Source organism: Bos indicus, chromosome 28, assembly GCF_029378745.1.
Source record: "Bos indicus isolate NIAB-ARS_2022 breed Sahiwal x Tharparkar chromosome 28, NIAB-ARS_B.indTharparkar_mat_pri_1.0, whole genome shotgun sequence".
Taxonomy (NCBI): domain Eukaryota; kingdom Metazoa; phylum Chordata; class Mammalia; order Artiodactyla; family Bovidae; genus Bos; species Bos indicus.
In genome coordinates, this window is record NC_091787.1 from 27,312,453 (window position 1) to 27,335,440 (window position 22,988).

At 42.7% G+C, this 22,988-nt stretch overlaps 1 long non-coding RNA gene across 2 annotated transcripts in view; it reads right to left on the reverse strand.

The window, feature by feature from the left end:
- Positions 1-21,740, reverse strand: part of LOC139180331 (uncharacterized) — a 37,368-nt gene extending 15,628 nt beyond the window's left edge. Inside the window, exons 1-2 of one of the 2 annotated variants that reach the window (XR_011564608.1) lie at positions 21,546-21,740; positions 185-291 (exon numbers count right to left, since the gene is read on the reverse strand). This is a non-coding gene — a long non-coding RNA (uncharacterized lncRNA). The remainder of the gene's footprint in view (positions 1-184; positions 292-21,545) is intronic. The other variant, XR_011564609.1, reaches the window with a different exon arrangement.
- Between the last annotated feature and the right edge of the window lie 1,248 nt (positions 21,741-22,988).

Genomic DNA, 22,988 nt, shown 5'->3' on the forward strand with positions numbered 1-22,988 from the left:
TGAGCTGAGAGCTCAGGAGGATAGTGAGTGCCAGGAATAGAAACCAGTAAATCATATAGTAGGGAGATGGGGTGGGCAAGGGTGTGGCAGTGTACGCCAGCAGCCAACAGCTTCCCAGATGATTTCACTCTCACCTTTCCCTTTTCTCTGTATATTATGTATGCTGGGCAGGAATTCTCCTTACCTTCATTTTATAGATGGGGACACTAATGCACAGGAAAGGAAAGTGATCTGCTCAAGGTGAATGGATCTTGGTCTCTCTTCCCTGGCCCAGCACTCTTCTCTTTATAGCTTGCATCCCAGGAGAAAAATTAGACATGATCTCAACATTGTATTCTTGACATAATCTTGGTGTTTATGTTTTCTGACAAAACGTGGTCATGGCAGAAAGTTCCAACAAAATGTGGTCCACTGGAGAAGGGAATGGCAAACCACTTCAGTATTCTCGCCTTGAGAACCCCATGAACAGTATAAAAAAGCAAAAATATATGACACTGAAACATGAACTCCCCAGGTTGGTAGGTGCCCAATATGTTACTGGAAAAGCACGTAGAAACAGATCCAGAAAGAATGAAGAGGCGAGCCAAAATGGAAACAACACTCAGTTGTGGACATGTCTGTCTGATTCTATAAAGAGCAATATTGTATAGGAACCTGGAATGTTAGGTCCATAAATTAAGGTAAATTGGAAGTGGTCAAACAGGAGATGACAAGAGTGAACGTCAACATTTTAGGAATCAGTGAACTAAAATGGACCAGAATGGGTGAATATAATTCAGCTGACCATTATATCTACTACTGTGGACAAAAATCCCTTAGAAGAAATGGAGTAGTGATCATGGTCAACAAAAGAATCCGAATTGCAGTACTCTGATGCAATCTCAAAAATGACAGAATGATCTCTGTTCATTTCCAAGGAAAACCATTCAATATCACAGTAATCCAAGTCTGTGCCCCAACCACTATGCCAAAGAAACTGAAGTTGAACGATTCTATGAAGACCTACAAGACCTTATATAACTAACACCGAAAAAAAAAAAAAAAGATGTCCTTTTGATTACAGGGGACTGGAATGCAAAAGTAGGAAGTCAAGAGATACCTGGTGTAACAGACAAGTTGGGCCTTGGAGTAAAAAAGGAAGCAGAGCAAAGACTAACAGTTTTACCAAGAGAATGCACTGGTCATAGCAAACACCCTCTTCCAACAACACAAGAGATGACTCTACACATAGAGATTACCAGATGGTTAATACTGAAATCAGATTGATTATATTCTTTGCAGTCAAAGATGAAGAAGCTCTATACAGTCCACAGAAACAAGACCGGGAGTTGACTATGGCTCAGATCATGAACTCTGTATTGCCAAATTCAGGCTTAAATTGAAGAAAGTAGGGAAACTACTAGATCATTCAGGTATGACCTAAATCAAATTCCTTATGATTATACAGTGGAGGTGACAAACAGATTCAAGAGATTAGATCTGATAGACAGACTACCTGAAGAACTATGGACAGAGGTTCATGACATTGTAGAGAGGCAGTGATCAAAACCATCTCCAAGAAAAAGAAATGCAAAAAGGCAAAATGGCTGTCTGAGAAGGACTTACAAATAGCTGAGAAAAGAAGAAAAGCTAAAGTCAAAGGAGAAAAGGAAAGATATACCTATCTGAATGCAGAGTTCCAAAGAATAGCAAGGAGAGATAAGAAAGCCTTCCTAAGTAAACAATGCAAAGAAATAGAGGAAAACAATAAAATGGGAAAGACTAGAGATCTCTTCAAGAAAACTAGAGATACTAAGGGAACGTTTCATGCAAAGATGGGCACAAGAAAGCACAGAAATGGTATGGACCTAACAAAATCAGAGATATTAAGAAGAGGTGGCAGGAATACATAGAAGAACTACACAAAAACATCTTAATGACCCAGATAACAATGATTGTGTGATCACTTACCTAGAGCCAGACATCTTGGAGTGTGAAGTCAAGTAAGCCTTAAGAAGCATCACTACAAACAAAGCTAATGGAGGTGATAGAATTCCAGCTGAGCTATTTCAAATCCTAAAAGATGATGCTGTTAAAGTGATGCACTCAATATGCCAGCAAATTTGGAAAACTCAGCAGTGGCCACAGGACTAGAAAAGGTCAGTTTTGATTCCAATCCCAAAGAAGGGCAGTGTCAAAAAATGTTCAAACTACTGTACAATTACACTCATCTCACATGCTAGCAAAGTAATGCTCAAAATTCTCCAAGCCAGGCTTCAACAGTGCATGAACCAAGAACTTCCAGATGTTCAAGTTGGATTTAGAAAAGGCAGAGGAACCAGAGATCAAATTGCCAACATCCACTGGATCCTAGAAAAAGCAAGAGAATTCCAAAAAATCACATTGACTTCTGCTTCATTGACTATGCCAAAGCCTTTGACTGTGTGGATCACAACAAACTGTGGAAAATTCTTCAAGAGATGGGAATACCAGACCACCTTACCTGCCTCCTGAGAAATCTGTATGCAGGTCAAGAAGCGACAGTTAGAACTGGACATGGAATAACAGACTGGTTCAAAATTGGGAAAGGAGTACATCAGGGTTGTATATTGTCACCCTGCTTATTTAACTTATATGCAGAGTATATCATGTGACATGCCAGGCTGGATGAAGCACAAGCTGGAATCAAGATTTCCGGGAGAAATATCAATAACCTCAGATATGTAGATGACACCACCCTTATGGCAGAAAGCAAAGAGGAACTAAAGAGCCTCTTGATGAAGTAGAAGGAGGAGAGTGAAAAATCTGGCTTAAAACTCAACATTCAAAAATGAAGATCATGGCATCCAGTCCCATCACTTCATGGCAAATAGATGGGGAAACAATGGAAACAGTGAGAGATTTTATATTCTTGGGCTGAAGAATCACTGCAGATGGTGACTGCAGCCATGAAATTAAAAGATGCTTGCTCCTTGGAAGAAAAGCTATGACCAACCTAGACAGCATATTAAAGAGCAGAGACATTATTTTGTCTAAAAGGGTCCATCTAGTCAAAGCTATGGTTTTTCTAGTAGTCATGTATGGATGTGAGATTTAGACCATAAAGAAGGTTGAACACTGAAGAATTGATGCTTTTGAACTGTGGTGTTGGAGAAGACTCTTGAGAGTCCCTTGGACTGCAAGGAGATCCAACCAATCCATCCTAAAGGAAATCAATCCTGAATATTCATTGGAAGGACTGATGCTGAAGCTGAAGCTCCATACTTTGGCCCCCTGATGTGCAGAGTCAACTCATTAGAAAAGACCCTGATGCTGGGAAAGACTAAAGGCGGGAGGAGAAGGGGACAACAGAGGAGGAGATGACTGGATGGCATCACCAACTCAATGGACATGAATTTGAGCAAGCTCCAGGAGATGGTGAAGAACAGGGAAGCCTGGCGTGCTGCAGTCCATGGGGTCATAGAGTCGAACACGACTGAGGGACTGAACAACAACATTGAGTCATGGTGTATTAAGTTTTTTTCCCACTGCACTGGGTCTTTGTTTCTGCATGTGGGCTTTCTCTAGTTGCAGTAAGTGGGGGTTCTTCTCCAGTTGTAGTGTGCAGGCTTCTCATGGCAGTGGCTTCTCTTGCTGCACAGCATGGCTCTACAGTGCACAGGCTCAATAGTTGTGGCATGTGGGCTATTTCCTGCTGAGAAAAAGGAAATAAACCAGTGAGCCCTGAAATTGTTGCAGCTTAGTGCCTTGAAAGAGTTTTCAGTCCTCAATGGAAGAAGGGGGAATCCAGGTGGAGACTAGTGGATTCCTTGGGTTAAGAAGGGCAAAGTTAAGCATCTGGTGAGATATAGGGATCTCAGATTCTCAAAGGAAATGTTGCATAGAGAGAGAACCCTGAAAATCTACAGAGGGGCCTTTCTAAAAATTCAGCAGAGTACTGATAAGTGCATGTATATAAAGAAATTATCCATGGCTGAGGGAATAAAAACAATATAAAAAGATTAGGAAATAGTTCCCAAAGTTCACACAGAGCCAGAGGTTGGGGTTCTTCCCACTGCCAGACTGGAAAAGCTAATAATTCATGGATTATTGGGTAGAATATTCAGGAAGTTCTTGCCTCAGTAATGGGGAATAATGGGCCCGAGACTGAGCAACTGCTCCAGATCTGCCTAACATGTCATAAAATCAAGATGCAAAAGGATCAGTTCTTTCCAAGTAATTTAGCTGCATCATCCCAAGGGGAAAAAAACAAGAATAGTTACATGAATATAAAAATAGCCAGAACTCAATAAGGTAAAATCCATAATGTCTGAAGTCCATCAGATTACCAACCATACTAAGAAAAACATGATCCATATTGAGTAGAATAATCAATGAACTGGGCCAGACCCAGAACTGACAGCAATGTTAAAATTTTCAGACAAGAACATTAAAGCAGTCATTATAACTATATTCCATATGTTCAAAAAGTTAAGTAGATACACAGAAGATAGTATTGTTTAAAAAAAAATGATCATCTACAATTGAAAGCTCCAATGTCTAAGATAAAAACCTTGGTGTCTGAGATGGGGTTAATGACAAATTAGACATGGCAGAAGAAAATACTAGTGAATTTGAATGCATAGTACTAGAAAGTATCCAAAATGAAACACACACACACAAAAAGATATTTAAAAATACAAGAGCATCATTGAACTGTGGGGCTTCAAGGAGATTAATATATAAGTAATTGAAATCACTGAAGAGAGGTGGAGGTTAGAGAGAAGAGAAAAAATTTTTGAAAAGATAATAGCCAAAACTTTCAAATTTGATGAAAACTATTAACCCATGAATCCAAGAAATGAAAAGAATTCCAAGCACATGAAGAGAATTGACCCCAAGGCATATCATATTCAAATTGCTCAAAACCAGTGATAAAAAGAAAGTCTTGTCAGATGAAAAGACACTTTAGAAAAGAAAAAATGGTAAGAATAATATTTCATATTTCTTATTAGAATAATGGAAGCAAAAATACAACTTTTTAATTTCTGGGGAAAGTTGTCAACCTACAATTCTATGCCCAGTGAAAATATCTTTTAAAAATGAAAATGAGACAAATATATTTATAGATATTCAAAAGTTTAAAGAATTCATTGCCAGCATGTTGCAATCTGAGAAACGTGAAGAACATTCTTCACACAGAAGGAGCATGACACCAGATGGAACCATGGATCTACACAAAGGAACAAAGAGCCCTGGAACGGGTACCTACATTAATACAAATATCTCAAAGCTTTTAACCACGTGAATATCTTTATTGTTTGAACAAAATGGTTATAATATATTGTGTAAAGCATATGACAATAACACGAGGGCCAGGAAGAGAGAAACAGAAATGTATTATTGTAAGGTCTTTACAATATGTATGTAGTGAATACATGAGAAGGTCGACTATTTGAAGGTAGACTGTGATAAGTTGGCAATAACTATAAACCCTAAAGTAAACACTAAAATAATAAAACAAAGAGTGACACCTAACAAACAAGCCAAGGATAAAATTGACTCATAAATAATACTCAATAAATAAAAAAGAAGTAAGAAAAAAGTAAAGAAAGAACAGATGGTTTAGTGAACTAATAACAAAATGATAGATTTAAATATGACCATATCAATAATTTCATTAAATGTAAATAGTCTAAACACCCCAATTAAAAAGCAAAGATCATTAGAATAAAAAGAAAAGCCCAATTATATGCTACCTACAAGAAATACACTTTAACTATAAAGACACAGTTAGGTTAAGTATAAAAGTTTTAAAAATATAACATGATAACATGAAACAAAAGAAAGCTGGAGTGGCTATTTTAATATCAAACAAATATCTCAAAGCAAAGAATATTACCTGGGGTAAAGAACATCAATTAAAATGATAAAGATGTCAATGAAGAAGGAGTAAATAGCAATACTAAACATTATGTAATTAATAACAGAGCTTCAAGATACATGAAGCAAAGACAGAAGGAGAAATAGAGAAATCCACAATTATGGTTGAGACAGTCATTACTTCTCTCTTAAAAATAGAGGGCAAGGTAGACAGAAAATCATCAAGGAAATAATAGATTTTTCACAACCCTGTTAACCAAACTGACCTAAATGACATGTATAGAACACTCCAAAAAACAATAGCAGATTATTGATTATTTTCAAAAGCACATAAAATGTCTATAAAGGTAGACCATATTCTGGGTCATAAAACAAGCTACAGTTAATTTAAAATAACTCAAGTCCTACAAAGTATGATCTACCAAATCTCACTTGAGAAGAAATAGACATCCTGAATTACCCTATACCTATAAAAGTAGTTGAATTCCTTTCCATAAAAGAAACTCCAGGCCCAGATGACTTCACTGGTGAATTCTTTTTCTTTTTTTTAACGTGTGTATTTATTTTTTGGCTGTGCTGGGTCTTCAGTGCTGCGTGGGCTTTTCTCTAGTAGTGGCGAGCTACTCTCTAGCTGTGGTGCATGGGCTTCTCATAGTGGAGGCTTCTCTTGTTGCGGAGCACAGGCTCTAGGGCATGCAGGCCTCACTAGTTGCTGCATGTGGGCTCAGTAGTCACAGCTCCTGGGCTCTAGAGCACAGGCTCAATTGTTGTGGCGCATGGGGCTTAGTTGCTCCGCAGCGTGTGGGATCTTCCCAGATTAGGGATCAAACCCATGTCTCCTGCACGGGCAAATGGTTTCCTTACTTTACTTTACACTGAGCCACCAGAGAAGTCTTTCACTGGTAAATTCTCAGCATTTAGAGAGGAAATAATAACAAATCTACAGAAACTCTTCCAGAAAATAGAAGAGGAGGGAATATCTCTCAATTTCTTTTATGAGGCAAGCATTACCCTCACACCAAAATGGAAGGCATTATAAGAAAGGAAACCTATAGTTCAATATTCTATAACAACAAAAAAAGCAAAACGATTTAACAAAATGTTAGTGAAGTGAAACTAGCAATATATGAAAAAGGAAGTACACTGTGACCAGTGTCAGTTCAGTTCAGTCGCTCAGTCGTGTCTGACTCTTTGTGACCCCATGAACCACAGCACGCCAGGCCTCCCTGTCCATCACCAACACCCGGAGTCTACCCAAACCCATGTCCATCGAGTTGGTGATACCATCCAGCCATCTCATCCTCTGTCGTCCCCTTCTGTTCCTGCCCTCAATCTTTCCCAGCATCAGGGTCTTTTCCAATGAGTCAACTCCTCGCATAAGCTGGACAAAGTATTGGAGTTTCAGCTTCAACATCAGTCCCTGCAATGAACACCCAGGACTGATCTCCTTTAGGATGGACTGATTGGATCTCCTTGCAGTCCAAGTGTGATTCTCAAGAGTCTTCTCCAACACCACAATTCAAAAGCATCAATTCTTCAGTGCTCAGCTTTCTTTATATAGTCCAACTCTCACATCCATACATGACCACAGGAAAAACCATAGCCTTGACTAGACGGACCTTTGTTGACAAAGTAATGTCTCTGCTTTTTAATATGCTATCTAGGTTGGTCATAACTTTCCTTCGAAGGAGTAAGCGTTTTTTAATTTCATGGCTGCAATCACCATTTGCAGTGATTTTGGAGCCCCCCAAAATAAATTCAGCCACTGTTTCCACTGTTTCCCCATCTATTTCCCATGAAGTGATGGGACCAGATGCCATGATGTTAGCTTTCTGAATGTTGAGCTTTAAGCCAACTTTTTTCACTCTTCTCTTTCACTTTCAAGAGGCTCTTTAGTTCTTCTTCACTTTCTGCCATAAGGTGGTGTCATCTGCATATCTGAGGTTATTGATATTTCTCCCAGCAATCTTGATTCCAGCTTGTGCTTCATCCAGCCCAGCATTTCTCATGATGTACTCTGCATGTAAGTTAAATAAGCAGGGTGACAATATACAGCCTTGACGTACTCCTTTTCCTATTTGGAACCAGTCTGTTGTTCCATGTCCAGTTCTAACTGTTGCTTCTTGACCTGCATACAGGTTTCTCAAGAGGCAGGTCAGATGGTCTGGTATTCCCATCTCTTGAAGAATTTCCCACAATTTATTGTGATCCACACAGTCAAAGGCTTTGGCATAGTCAATGAAGCAGGAATAGATGTTTTTCTGGAACTCTCTTCCTTTTTCAATGATCCAGCAGATGGTAATTTGATCTCTGGTTCCTCTGCCTTTTCTAAAACCAGCTTGAACATCTGGAAGGTCACAGTTCAAGTATTGCTGAAGCCTGGCTTGGAGAATTTTAAGCATTACTTTACTACGTGTGAGATGAATGCAATTGTGTGGTAGTTTGAGCACTCTTTGGCATTGACTAGTGTAGCTTATACCAAAAATTCAAAATTGTTCTAAGTTTCAAAAATCAATCTCCAAATAAATAATTCACTCATATATAAATCATGGAGTGGTTTATAAAATTATGTCTCTAAATTTATAAGAAATTTGTAAACATAGAAGTTAATTAATCATGTTTCTGTATAATGGGTATAATGATCTGGAATGTTCGTTTTTCCAAGGTATTACATAGTTATCTTAAGTCTCCATGTTGGGGATGTAATGTACTACAAGGTGACTATAGTTAATAGTGTTGCATTATATACTTGAAAGTTGCTGAAAAACTCAATCTTAGAAGTTCTTATCACACACACACAAATATTGAAATTCTGTGTGGTGATGGATGTTAACTAGACTTCTTACGGTAATCATTTCATAATACACACATTTATGAGATCATTACATTGTACTCCTGAAACTACATAAAGTTACATATCAAATTTACTTCAATAATAGAAGTCTTTACAAAAAGAAAATCCATATGATCATCTTAATAGATATAGAAAAGGTATTTGAGAAAATTAGTTCATTCATAATTTTAAAAAGAAAATTCTCAGTGACCTAGGAGTAGAAGGAAATTTCCTCAATCTGATAAGGAGTATTTGTGTAAAACCAACAGCTAACATTACATTTAGTGGTGAAAAGCTGAATGTTTTCTCTTAATATTGGGAAGAAACTAAGGATTTCCATTCTCACCACTTCTACGGAGCATTGTACTGGAGGTACCAGCCAGTGCAAGCAGACAAGAGGAAAAGAAGGCATACAGATTGGAAAGGAAGAATTAAAACTGTTTTCTTCACAGGTGACATGACCATGTCTAAGAAGAAATTTTTAAGGGATTAAAAATAAAGCTACTAGAATTGATAACTGACATGGTCACAGGATTTTAAAATGTATTGCTTTTCCATATATTGGGAATGAATAATTTGAAATTCAAATTTTAAAATACTATTTCAATAGCAAACTATATTAAATACTTTGGAATATATTTAATAAAATATTTGCAATTCCTGTACAATAGAATCTTTCTCAAAGAAATTATAGAAGAACTAAATAAATGAGAGACATACCATTTTCATGAATCAGATGGTTCAATATCACTGACATCAATTTTCCCCAAATTGTTCCATTGGTTGCATGAAATCCTAGTCAAGTCATTTTGTTTATTTGTAGAAAACTCACAATTTGATTCTAAAATTTACATGTATATGTAAGGGACCTCAAAATGCTAAAAGTTTTGGGAAAAAAAAAAACAAAATTGAGGGATAACACTGTTTTAAAGCCCCTCTGGTAGGGCTTCTCTGGTGGCTCAGATGATAAAGAATCTTCCTATAATATGGGAGACTCAGGTTTGATCCCTGGGTCAGGAAAATCCCTGGAAAAGGAAATGGAAACCCATTCTGGTATTCTTGCCTGGGAAATCCCATGAACACAGAAACCTGGCAGGCTACAGTCCATGGCATCACAAAGAGTCAGACATGACTGAGCAACTAACACTTTCCACCTCTGGTAACTACAAATCAGGTCTTTTTTTTTATGAGTTTGTTTGCTTGTTTGGTTGGTTTCTGAAGTATAATTGACCTATGGCACTATGTTAGGTCCTGATACACAACATAGTAATTCAGTACTTCTATACATTTCAAATGATCACTATAATAAATCTAGTTTCCATCTGACACAAAATATAGCAATTATTGACTATATTCCCCTCATCGTACATTCCATATCCATGATATTCATTTTGTAACTAAAAATTTATAATAATCTCCCTCACTTCTCTCCTCTTCCCTCTGCCCTTGGCAACCACTTATTTGTTCTCTGTATCTATGACTGTTTTGTTTAGCTATATTTTTTCATTTGTTTTGTTTTTCAGATTCCACGTATAAGTGAAATCATACAGGGTTTGTCTTTCTCTGTCTGACTTATTTCACTCAGGATAATACCCTCTTGGTCCATCTATATGGTCACAAATGGCAAGCTGTAAAATATCTTAAGGCAATTGTATTTTAAAGAGACCAAAAATTATTTTTAAAATGTCTTTAATATTTATTCACATTTCTGCATTTCCACCACTCTTGATTCCTCTATCCAAATTTCTACCTGGTATGTTTTTCTTCCTTGAACAATTTCCTTTGACGTTTCTTATAGAGGATGTTTGCTGATGATGAATTCTCCTAGCTGTCATTGAACCCAAAGGCTTAATTTTATTTTCATTTTCAAAAACAATTTTAATGGGTATTAAATTTTAGGTTGATAAGTTTTCTTTTAGTATTTAAAGACATTATTTAGTACCTTCTGGACTGAATAATGTCTCACAAGAAGTCTGTTACCATTTCTATGTTCCTCTATCTGTGTCTTTTTCTTGTAGCTGCTTTTAAATTTTTTATTTCATCACTGATTTCAGCAATTTTATTTGTGTCTTGGCATGGTTTTTTTATGTTTCTCTTGCTGTGGGTTCATTGGGCTTCTTGGCTCTGTGGATTTATAGTTTTCAGCAAATTTGGAAAGGTATTGGTCCTTACTTGTTCAAAAACACGTTTGTGTCCTTTTAATGCATGTGTGACATTGGATTGCTTATCACGCAGTTTCGTGTATTTTTTCTGTTTCTGTCTCTCTGTGTGTGCTTCATTCTGGATCATTTTTATCCCTGTGTCTTCAAGTTTACTGTCTTTTCTTCTGCTATGTCTAATCCACGATGAATCCCACCCAATGCGTTTCCAGATATTGAAAATACAGTGTAATTCAGATACCGAATTTTTCATTTCTAAAAGTTCCATTTGAATGCTTTGTATATCTTCTATTTCTCTCTCCATCACAGTTATTTCTTCTCTTTTCTTGAACATATAGGGCATAGTTATAATAGTTGTTTTGACACCCTTGTTCACTAATTCAAGCATCACTCTCATTTCTGGCCTATTTCTAATGTTTGATTTTTCACCTAGAATGGATATTTTTCTGCTTCTTTGCATACCTGGCAGAATTATGGCCCCCAAGAGCACTCTATGCTCTAATGTAGAAAGCCACGGATGTATTACTTTATATAGAAAAAAAAGTAAGTTTACTAATCATTTGACCTTAGAATAAGAATACATTTGATTACCTGCCGGGGTCCTGCCCCGGCTGATCCAGGGTATTCGAAGCGGGGACGGCGTCGGCGACCTATTTATTTATTTAAATATTTTATCAAAGATATAAAGAGTAATAGGATGAGGATAGCTCAGTAGGAAAATTCAGTGGAGAAAAGAGGCTGAGTGGCTTGGTTTACGCGGGAGACCAATAAAACTTCAAGACAAGAAGTTTGCACCACTTACGTAGGCCACAGGCGTCCTTCCGTTCTCCCGAAGGAGAGGAGACACTGAGGCCTCCCCGGTCGGATCTTAGAAGCCCAGGCATAATTAGTAAGCATGGTGGGTTCCGCGCTCCAGTTGGAGACTCAACCAGAGTGAGAGAGAGAGCGACATGGGGAGACCAGTATTTCGAGAAACTGATCCCAATTCTTTATTTTCCAGAGTCTGTTTTTATACACTGAGATGTTATACAAAAGTCACGTGGGGACAGCATTCCTGACTTTTATTAAAGTCAGGTGCTTCACATAAATGTATACAGAGGTCTTAGGGGTGTTACATCATCTTCTGGCCAGGGGGGCCTGCTGACAATTTACGACCCTCTCCTTGTGACAGCGGTCAGTCAATCAGGACACTTATTTCTCCAGGGCTGATTATTCTCAAAACAGACGCCACCCAAATAAAGTTACATTCCTACAGGGTGAGGGTGTAGTGGGTTTTAGTTAAAGAAAGAATTTACTTAGCCTAAGGTCTAACGTGATTAATATCAAAGGTTAATTCTATATATTCATTAATGTGTGTAAGGGCAGGGGATGTGGAGACTTAGCAACAAACATTGGCTCAACAAATGAAAAACCCTTCACCAACACAATTTCTAATTAGCCCACTATACTTATAGTTTTCTAACTTCTCTAAAGAACCTGTTTTTAGAGGGTTTAAAGCATCTTGTGCCTCTCACGGTTGGGAGGCTGTGAGCAATCACATGTGGCCGGACGAGCCTGTCAGGCAGGCTAGAGAACCTTCAGAGGAGTTTGTAGGTTAAAACACTCTTGTCACACCCAAGAGTTTTTATTGACTGGAGCTCTAGGTTAACTCCTTCTCCGAAAGAGGTGGTGGGGGACAGCCCCCCGTAAAGTCAGAGGTGTAGGTAAGAGCACAAAGTAGTAAAGTAGGCAGGCTCTGGTAATGGGGGTAGATGCTCGAGGAGTTCCAGGGGGACTCCTGAGGCTCAATCCCGCCTTTGCGTATGTCGAGCCTCCTTCCTCATGACCTTTGTCATGGGCGGAGTACCTCACTCTGGCCCCCAACAATTACCCAGGGTGAGCCCAACATAATCATGAATCCTTAAAGCAGAGGCAGAAGAGTAAGTCAGGGAAATTCAGAGCATGAGTAAAATTTGATGCATCATTGCTGATGTGTAGAAAGTATGGGTATCATGACAAGGAATGTGGGAAGCCTCAAGGAGCTCAGGACAGCCCCTAGCTGACAACCAACATGGAAATGGGACCTCAGGCTTACAACCACAGGAGCTGAGGTTAAGCTGGGAAGACAATTCCAAGATCCGGAGAACTAGGCAAACTGGCATCTTGATCTCAGCCTTGGGAGACCATAACCAGAGTACCCTGCTAAACTGTGCTGTGCCTGGACTTCTGACCCATAGAAACTGTAACATGATAATTGGGTGTTGTTTGAAGCCATTAAGTTTATGGTTATTTGTTATGGCAGCAATAGAAAATTAATACATCTGGCTCAGTGTTAAAGAATCCGCCTGCCAATGCAGGAACCACGGGTTTGATCCCTGGATCAGGAAGACCCCCCTGGAAAAGGAAAGAGCTACCCACTCTAGTATTCTTGCCTGGGAAATCCCATGGACAGAGGAACCCGACAGGCTACAGTCCATAGAATCACAAAAGTGTCAGACACATCTTAGCGACTGAACAACAACAATTTTTGGTTGGATGCCAGACATTGTGAATTGTATTTTGTTGGATGCTATATATTTATGTGTTCCCATAGATATTCTTAGTTTTGTTCTGAAACACAAGTTATCTGAAAATAGTTGGATTCTTTCAAGGTTTGCTGTTTTATCTTTTTAAGGGTGATTTCAGAGCACACTTTGCTCTAGAGATAATTTAAGTCTATGATCCAGGACACGTTTCTCAGGACTCTAGCTGATGTCTCCTGTAATACAAGGTTTCCCTACTCTAACCGGGTGAACAAGAACAATCCCCAGCCCTGTCTGCACTCTGGAAGTTGCTCAGTCTGTTGCTCTCTAGTCGTTTTTTACCCAGTGGTTTTCACATGTGCTCAGATGAGTTCTTAGCCAAAACCCCAAGACAACCCCTCTGCTATGCTCTGGAGTGCTTTCTTTCTTTGCAGCCCTCACCTCTCCAGCACTCTCCCCCACAAATTCTAGACACCTTGGTCTCCTCGAACTTCAATCTCTGTTTTCTCAACCCAGAGTGTAAGTTGAAGAAACTGAAGGACTCACCGTGTTTGTTTCCCTTCTCTAAGCAATTACTGTCCTGCCCTGCCAGTTGTTCAACATCTATCATATCCTATATTTTGCCCAGATTTCTCGTTGTTTAAAATAGAAAGGTGAATTCAGTTCCTATTACCTTTATGGCTAGAAACAGAGTCTCTGGTGGAACGTTTTAAATATTGAAGCATGGATCCCATCTTGGGATATCCTGGGGGCAGACCTGGGCATCTTTAAAAGCTCTCTTAGTGGTTCTAATGTGCAGCCAGGGTTGAGAGCCACTGACCTGGAAGAACTGGAAAGTGAAACCAGCTGCCCTGACTGCAAGGGTTCTTTCCACCCCGTGGCACTTCCATGACTTTCTCCTCTGATATCAGAGTTTAGGCTGCCTTATGCTGGGTTCTGTGGAGGTGCGACTGACCCATGGGCCAGGATGCCCTAGACAGGGTGGGGCTCAGTTTGCAACTTTCCAGTGACCCTACTGAAGGGCTGTGGACTGAGGGGCCCCTTCTCACCTTCTCCTCAGATCAGAGCCCCTCCTGATATTCAACTTCCATTTCTGCTCCTGCTTGAAGCTGCTGATAAAAACACCACTGGCCTCTTGAACACCCTGCTCACTCCCTAAAGATGGGGAGGCGTCAGTTGCTATGGAGATGGCACAACTGGTGCTATTTGGTAGGGGCAGGTGGGCAAGGAGAATGGCTTCCCTGGGTCCTCCATTCCCCTCACATCTTGGACCAGGGAGTCTGCATGTGATAGAAGAGGGGAGAGGTCTCAGGAGAAAGTCATAGAACTGGGAGGAATCCTTAGAGACTCTTTGACCAGTACTTTCATTGTGTTGATGGAAAAACAAGCCCAGAGAAGCAAAGGGACTATCCCAAGATCATTCAGAGACCATGGAGGGGAGGGGGGAGCTGGAGCTGAGAGGGGGCACATGGATAGCCAAGTGCCTTAACTACCTGTCTACCTCTCCTAGGAGCAGGGGCTTGTGAAGGGACCAGGCAGTGTTAAGTGACCTGCCCAGGATTCCTCAGCAGGCTGAAGCAGGTCAGAGAGCTCCGCTGTACGCGCTACTGCTCTGGAAGGTTGAAGGGCTGCTCCATCCTGGCTCACCCTCCCTTTCAGGGACCTTGATTGAGCCATGTGGTTCCCTTGGAAACAGAGCCGCTTGTCTCCTGGGGTCAGCAGCACTTAATCTGCAGTTACTGCAATCTTGATGTTAGTGGGGGAAGGGACCCCAAACTCTCTCCACATTCCCACACCACCCTCCACACCGCGGCTTCATGAAGGTACACACACTTTCCATCCTCATTCTCACATGCAGGTTCCCCACATGTGGAATACATGTGCGTGCACACACACACACACACACACACACACACGCACACACACACTTTCTTCCAATCTCAGAGACCTTTTAATGACTCTGTTTTCTAACCCCCAACTGAAAAGGAACAATCATGTTCCTACCAGTTACCCTCCCCTTGTGCCCCAAGGTTGCCCAAGAAGTAGAATTGAAACACACTTTCCTTTCATATGCTATCTCCACACAGCAGTACAATCAGATTAGGATCAGGATGGGGGAAACAGCCCAGATGATTCATTTTCCTTGCCCCTCCACCTCCTGAAAGATTCCAATGTCTGCCAGGAAAGTCCAGGCTATGTTGGGGCATTACTTAGGACACAATGAAGTTTTTAAAAGTCTAAACTATAATTCATCAGCATATACTGTGCTCCTGGTAGAGTCCTTTGAGAGCTGGCTTCCTATCTAATCTCTACCATGGCTCCCTAGCACCCTGGTGCTCAATATGAGTGTGCTGAATAAAGCTATCCTGGACTTCAGGAAGGCAGAGATGAAAACTTTCTGAGCAAAGATAGATATGGTCCCATACCCTGCGCCCTGATTCTGACCTGTGAAAACAATTGACTTCAAGGAAGAAAAGGAGAGGCATCTAAAGTGTCAACTAAAGTTTACCAGGGACCCAGGCAGAGGATGGAAGAAGAAACAGACCACAGCAGAAAACAAAAAGTGTGAAATGAACCCGCAGTTCAGAGGATAGGGTCTGAATGAAGATTAACCGGGGGAAAAAAGAATCTCACCCAACAACAGAGGCAAACAACCCAAATGCAACAACGGGACTTGTAACCACTGGAAAGTCTGGGTGGTACGGAGTTAAAGCAGGATGGTGAAAGAAGGATCCTTGAGTCTTGTCTGGTGTCCTTCTCCAGCAAGAAGAATGATCAGGAGCCTGGCAAAGGGGCTGCTGGTGAACACCTGCATAGCTATGTGATCAAATCCCTAAAGGCAAGGACATTTATTTAAAATTTTGGTAGGTATTATTAAACTATCCTTTGCAAACAGATTGCAGCAACGTACACTTCTACCAGCTACATATGTGAGTGCCCGTTTCTCCATGTCCTTGCTGGCACTGGGTTTCATCAAATTTTAATTTTTGCTAATTTATTAATATACAGATTTAACCTTGTTTTGCATTAATGGTGAGAGATTAAGCACATTTTCATATGTTTACTGGCCTTTTGTATTTCTTGTTTCTATAAACTGCCTGTTTAAATCCTCTACTCATTTTTCTCTTTTTATTATTGATTTTTAAGACCTGTTTGTATGACAGAAAAATTAGTCTTTTCATATTTGTGGGAAACATTACTGTAATTGACTTTTACTTTGGAGGTCTACCATAGATATGCTTTTAAATGTTTATATGGGCAAGGAAAAGGACTTTTTTCTTTATAGTTTCCAGGTAACTAACTACTTTAGACAAATTTGCCTTCTGGTATGCTCTAGTTATCTTTGAAATTTCTGGAAGAACCAAGAGATATGTTTGTAGAAGCTGAAACAGCAACCCTTGAAAAATCATGGGAAACTAATGAGGGGTAAAAGGAGATCAATATATGTCCAAGTTTTCCAAGGAAGAGAGAGAGATTCCAGAAATGTAGACAAATTAATTTTATGCTAGTTCCAAGTAAAATTGTAGAAATGATCATTAAGCACATAGTTTGTGGTCAATTATCAAAGGGTATGTGGTCATCGGGGGCTGGTCTGGGTTCCCCAGGAGGTCATGACAAACATGCTCAGTCCCCATTTTTTGTCAGGGTCCTGGAGAGATGAATCAGAAGATTGCTGTAGACCTAAAACTTCTGGGTAAGCATTTGATAAAGTCTCTCAAGACTTTCCTGTGGAGAGGATGTGAGCCAGATCCATAGCTGGTTCAACAGCTATGTCCAAAGAGACTAATTAATTAATCAATATCAAATTGGAGGGCTCTCTAGAGGCTACAGTGCTTTCTCTGAACTTGACCATGTCTTGTTTAATGCTTTTATCAGTGGCTTGGACAAAGGCACAGAAGGCCACTTATTAGATTTACAGAGGACTCAGGCTGGGAGAGAAAGCTAATACAATGAGATGTTGGAATCAAGATACAAAAAGATATTGCTAGCTTGAAAAAGGTTAAGAGGGGTAAAAGTAAAACGTGATTTTTTTTTTTTTTTTTTTTGGTGGGTAGGGGGTTGTTGTGAATAATTAGAGCTTAGAAGAGATATGGGTAAAAACAGTAGTTCATGTGGGAAAAGACAAGCAAATTCCAGACGTGTCTGGTTGTGGAAGACAAGCCTTAGGACCCTGCAGGGACTGGTTGTATTGCCAGTCACGGTGCTGCCCTCATGGTGGGGAATGGTTCTAAGATCAGGACGCTCACCTGGAGAAAATCCAAGAGGACAAGCTACCAATACTGACCATGGCAGGGCTGTCCTGAGAACAGAGAGCAGATGGATGCTTTTTGGCTCCAGTTGGCTGAATGAGATCCGGCTGGTACATTGACAAGGAGGAAAACTGAGGTTCAAAGAGAAGAATTATCTAAACAGCAGACAGCCCAGAAATCAGAGATCCATGCTGGGGCTGGGAGTCCCAGGGGCAAGGTAGGAACAGATCACTTTGCTATAGGTTTGGATTCTACCAAAGTTCAAAGTCACCTTCAAATGCAAATACAGCTTCAAGATAAGCCCCAGTACCCATCCCTGCCAGCTTGCTACCCTAAACCCTCTACTAGGTAGAAATCCTAGATCCTCACTGTGCTTCTTAGATATATCTCTCCTCCTTATCCCAGTCTTTGTTATTGTTCAGTCGCTAAGGCATGTCTGACTCTTTGTGACCCCAGGCTTTCACTATCTCCCGGAGTTAGCTCAAATTCATGACCATTGAGTCAGTGATGATATCCAACCTTCTCATGCTCTGTCGCCCCCTTCTCCTCCTGCCCTCAATCTTTCCCAGCATCTGGGACTTTTCCAATGAGTTGACTCTTTGTATCAGGTGGCCAAAGTATTGGAGCTTTAGCTTCAGTCCTTCCAATGAATATTCAGGGTTGATTTCCTTTAGGATTGACTGGTTTGATCTCCTTGCAGTCCAATGGACTCTTAAGAATCTTCTCCAGCACCACAGTTCAAAAGCATCAATTCTTCAGCACCTAGTCTTCTTTATGGTCCAACTCTCACATCTATATGTGACTACTGGAAAACACAGAGCTTTGATTATATGGACCTTTGTAGGCAGAGTGATGTCTCTGCTTTCTAATATGCTGTCTAGGTTTGTCATTGCTTTCCTTCCAAGTCTTGGGAGTTCCCAAAACATTTTGGGGCCTGATACTAGCTCAGTCACGGAATAGAGGCTCCTAGCACCCAATACGGGAGAAGGCAATGGCACCCCACTCCAGTACTCTTGCCTGAAAAATCCCATGGACGGAGGAGCCTGGTAGGCTGCAGTCTATGGGGTCGCTAAGAGTTGGACACAACTACGCGACTTCCCTTTCACTTTTCACTTTCATGCATTGGAGAAGGAAATGGCAACCCACTCTAGTATTCTTGCCTGGAGAATCCCAGGGATGGGGGAGCCTGGTGGGCTGCCGTCTATGGGGTCGCACAGAGTTGGACACGACTGATGCGACTTAGCAGCAGCAGTAGCAGCAGCAGCACCCAATACCTGGTCCCATTTTCAGGAAACTTCTGAATTCCTTAAAGGGGAACAAGACCCAGAACCTCCCTGAGCAGAGACTGTATTGGCGAGGGCTTGGGGTGAGACTGGCTGGGAGGGGAACTGACTTCTAAAACAACGAAATCTTCTCTCCTTTCAGGTACCCCCTTTCTGTGGCTAGGGGCTACTCACATTATATGAAATGCTCAGGGTCACAGAAAAAGTTGCATCACAACCTTCAGAGTTATCTGGCCACAGGAACAATAAACTACAGATCCCCTGAGTCACCCCCAGGCACAGCTATTGTTCAGTCCACCATGCCAGCCTTGGAGCTCCTGAAACTGATTGTCCTTATAGATATGTTTGAAGACATGATCAGCTAGGAAGGTCCCATTTCCCCAGCCGGCATTTAACACATTTAACCATTTCCCCAGCCTTGCGTTTAACACACCTGACACGCACCACTTCCAGTCACTTCCGGCCACACAGTCACTTCCTGCCACACTCAGCAGCCCGGAGTGCCCTTTCAGTGGAGGGACAGCCCAGCGGCCGCATCTCCCACCATCATCTCCACACTCTGCTGGCATCTGCTTCCTGTTTCCTTCCCTCACTCCTATCCTCCCTCTCTGCCACTGTCCCTTTGGACCCAGGTCTGCTCCCAGGTCTGAAGTCACTTCCCAGTGCCTCTGCCCCACCTGTGAGCTAGAGGAGGGTGCTGAGGATCTTACAGGTTCTTTTCTGACTCATTCATCTCAAGCTTTCAGAACCTCAGTTTTCTCTGTACAAAATGAAAATGACCTTTCAAATTTCTTTTGCATCCAGCATCTAATAGCTTAGCATCTTATACACTTCTGCAATTCCAAAATCCAAACAACAAATGGACTGTATGTACGAAGAGCCTACCAGATGCCAGTCTCTGTGTGTCGTTGAAACCTCTGGAAACACGTGGTAGTGTTTGCCCAAGGGGAGACTGAGCCAGTGCTGAAGGTTATGTAACTTGCCCAAGGTGAGTAAGCTGGCCCAGGGCGAGCCAGAACTGAAGCCAGGTGGTGGTGTGGCTCAGGGTACACACCCAGCTCCCATGTACCAGCATGGCTCATGCTGCCTGAAGATCCCAGAACTCTGGGCTTCCACATTATTTGTGCTGATCAGGATTTGGGACCTAGAGAATCAAAGAAAATTCTTCAGCCCTGATGGCTCCAAGCTCAGAGGAGTGATGATGCCCCACACCGTCAGCCAAGGGAATCTCTGAGGATCTCCTCTAAAAGCCATTGTCCACCCTAATTTGTTCCAAGGACAGGATAACAGGAGATGGCCTTCCTCTGTAGTAGGAAGGATTCAGGTTAGGCAAGAAGGTATGTTTAAAAAAAATTTTGTTTTTCATTTTTGTTGAAGTTAAACAGTCAGTACTGATCGACTGTCCTGAGGACAGCCTTGTCCTTGATCGTCACCCTTCAGTCCAGCCCCCCAGAGGCTTCCAAGTGTCATGCTTCTAATTGCTCCTCCGTAGTTCTTTCATCTTTCCAAATGAAATGCTTTCACGGTTATTTCTTACTGATGTCAGCCATTTTTTATTGACTTGGACCAAGAATTTCTGACAGGATGTGGACAAGTGCCCCAGGTTCAGGAAGGGAGGTGGGGAAGAATGCCTTTTGCTAGAAGAGAGGGGTTGTGGGGCCAGACCTAGGAACAGGGGGTGACCCATTTGTATAATAGAGGGCCAACCAGGCTGAGGGGCAGTCTACGGCCGCACCCTCCAAACCTGAGGCAAACACGGTTCCAGGACTTAATGAGCACATGTCTCTCCTCTCAGCTCAGATAGAAAGCCAAACATTTTCCCACCCCCAGGTCTGCCTGGGATGCCTCCATTCTCCCACCCCCACCGGGAGCCCCCTTGCTGCTTCTTGGACCCATGTCTAGATGCCACTTGTCCCTCAAACCCTAGCTCAGAGCCACCTCCTCCAGGAAGCCTTCTTGTCTTCCCTGGCCTTCCCTTTCCTTGAGTATCTGAGGCTGGGCCATTGGAACAGCATGGCTCATACCTCTCAGTTCTCCGCCAGATCAGGGGTTCATATCCCTGGTCTGACACCAAGGCACCAGGAAGCAGGAACCTGATGGCTCACTGGCATCCCCTGCCCTGAGCTCAGCCCCTGGCATAGGTGAGGGCTCAGGACTCAGGGCTGTGATGATTACCACAGGTTCCCCTGGAGGCCCTGCATCAGGGAGGAAAGGGAGTCAACTAGATCTCAAGTGAGTCCCCAGCTCTGCTGCCTGAGGTTCTGGAAATAATAAAATGTCCACATCTCCTTTTACAATTACAAAGCACTCTTCCAACCACCCTGTGCATTATGCATTGACAACATTCCAACTTGAGGGATGAATTAAATGAGGCTCAGAAGTCCCACAGCTGGAGGGAGCAGAATGGGCCTGGAAGACCAGGTCTTCAGGCTCATTCCTCTGTCACGGGGCCCTGTCCAGCCAGTCCCAGCCCCCACACAGGAGCAGGGTTTGAGCAGAGGCTGCTCAGGGCAGCCACTAAATCATGCCAGGGAGGAGCCACCTGTCCTCAGACTGACCTGAGGCGAGGGGCCAGCTGCTCCCTCCCCATTCCCTCTGAGCATCAGGAGACCCTGCAGGGTCCCATAGTTCTCACAGCCACGCCCATGTCCCTGAGATCCAGGCTGTGCTCAGCTCACCTGTAGGAAACACTCTCGCAAGTTCCCACCTCTCAGGGTCACATCTGTAGATATATGGCTGTCTGGGGTGCTGGGCTCTGTCTAGGTCTGTGTCAAGACGCAGGTGTGGGCTCGCTAGTCTTCAGGCAGCCTGTCTGCTAGCAGGTGGGGCCCTGTCGCCCTCTCAGGTACGTGTTTGGCCTGAGGTATCTGAGCACTGTGGACTACGGATTGTGGGCGGGGCCAGGTCTAACGGTCAGCGAGGGGGAGGAGCCCACACTACAGCCCCGCCCACTGCACAGGGCTTCCAGTGGCCCAAGGAGCTCCTAAATATGGCTGTCCCCAGCTTGCCACAGCTGCACACCTTCCCCAAGAGACCCTCCAAGAGCACCACGTAGGTCTGGCCCAGGCTCCTATAAAATGACTGCTTTTGCCCAGGGTCCCGGTGCAAGTGAGACCTGGTGTAGGTTCCAAGAGTGGAGTCTCAGTTTCCCCTCAGTCCTGTGGGGTTCCTGCAATTCAGCCCCACTGGTCTTCAAAGCCCAGTGTTCTGGGGGCTCCTCTTCCTGGTGCCAGACACCCCCGGCTGGGGAGCCTGATGTGGGGTTCAGAACCTTCACTCCTGTGGGAGAACCTCTGCACTGTAATTCTTCTCCAGTCCTTGGGTCACTCAAGTCTGTGGTATGGGATTTGATTATATCACGAGTCCACCGCTCCTGCCCGTCTCGTCGTGGCTCCTTCCTTACGTCTTCAGTTGTAGATCTTTTCTGGTAGATTCCAGTCTTTTGCATGGATGGTTGTTCTGCAGATAGTTGCGATTTTGATGTGCTAGTGAGAGGAGGTGCATTCAAGGTCTCCCTTCTTTGCATCTTGGCGGACAGACACCTGTTTTCAGTCAACCATCCAGATGCTTCCAATTAGCCATTGTGCACTGGGCATGCCAAACATCTGATGGCTCGAACTGCCCCATCCGCTTGGCTGAGGTACTGCCACCCTCAGCCTGTCATCTATCATTTTCTGTGACAAGAGCCTGGGTGGGGGCTCCTTTTGGGTGGGTCCCGTAGGCAGCAGGTTTGGGAGGGGGTTAGGCACCTGGCACACCCTTGCCTCCCTTCAGTCCTCCAGAGGAAGAACGCTCTGGTAATCTTGTGGCCCTTCCCCTGCCCTGCTCCCCCTCCAGGTCCGGCAGGGCGAGAACCATCTAGTGCCAGTTCCTGGCCAGTTCTCTGGAGGCACAGCCAGCACAGGCAGATGCTGGGAGCAGGCACATCCAGAACGTGAAGGAAAATCAATGTCCCATTTGTCCGAGGACTCAGACTTTCCACGTCATAGACATGAGCGTTTCGCCACCATCATACTTCCTTGTTCGGAAGGCAAACTGGAGGCCCGGGGAGGGAAAATCCATTTCCCTGTGACAGAGCCTGACAGTCCCCACCCCCATCCTGCGCAGCCCCGAGCTGCCTC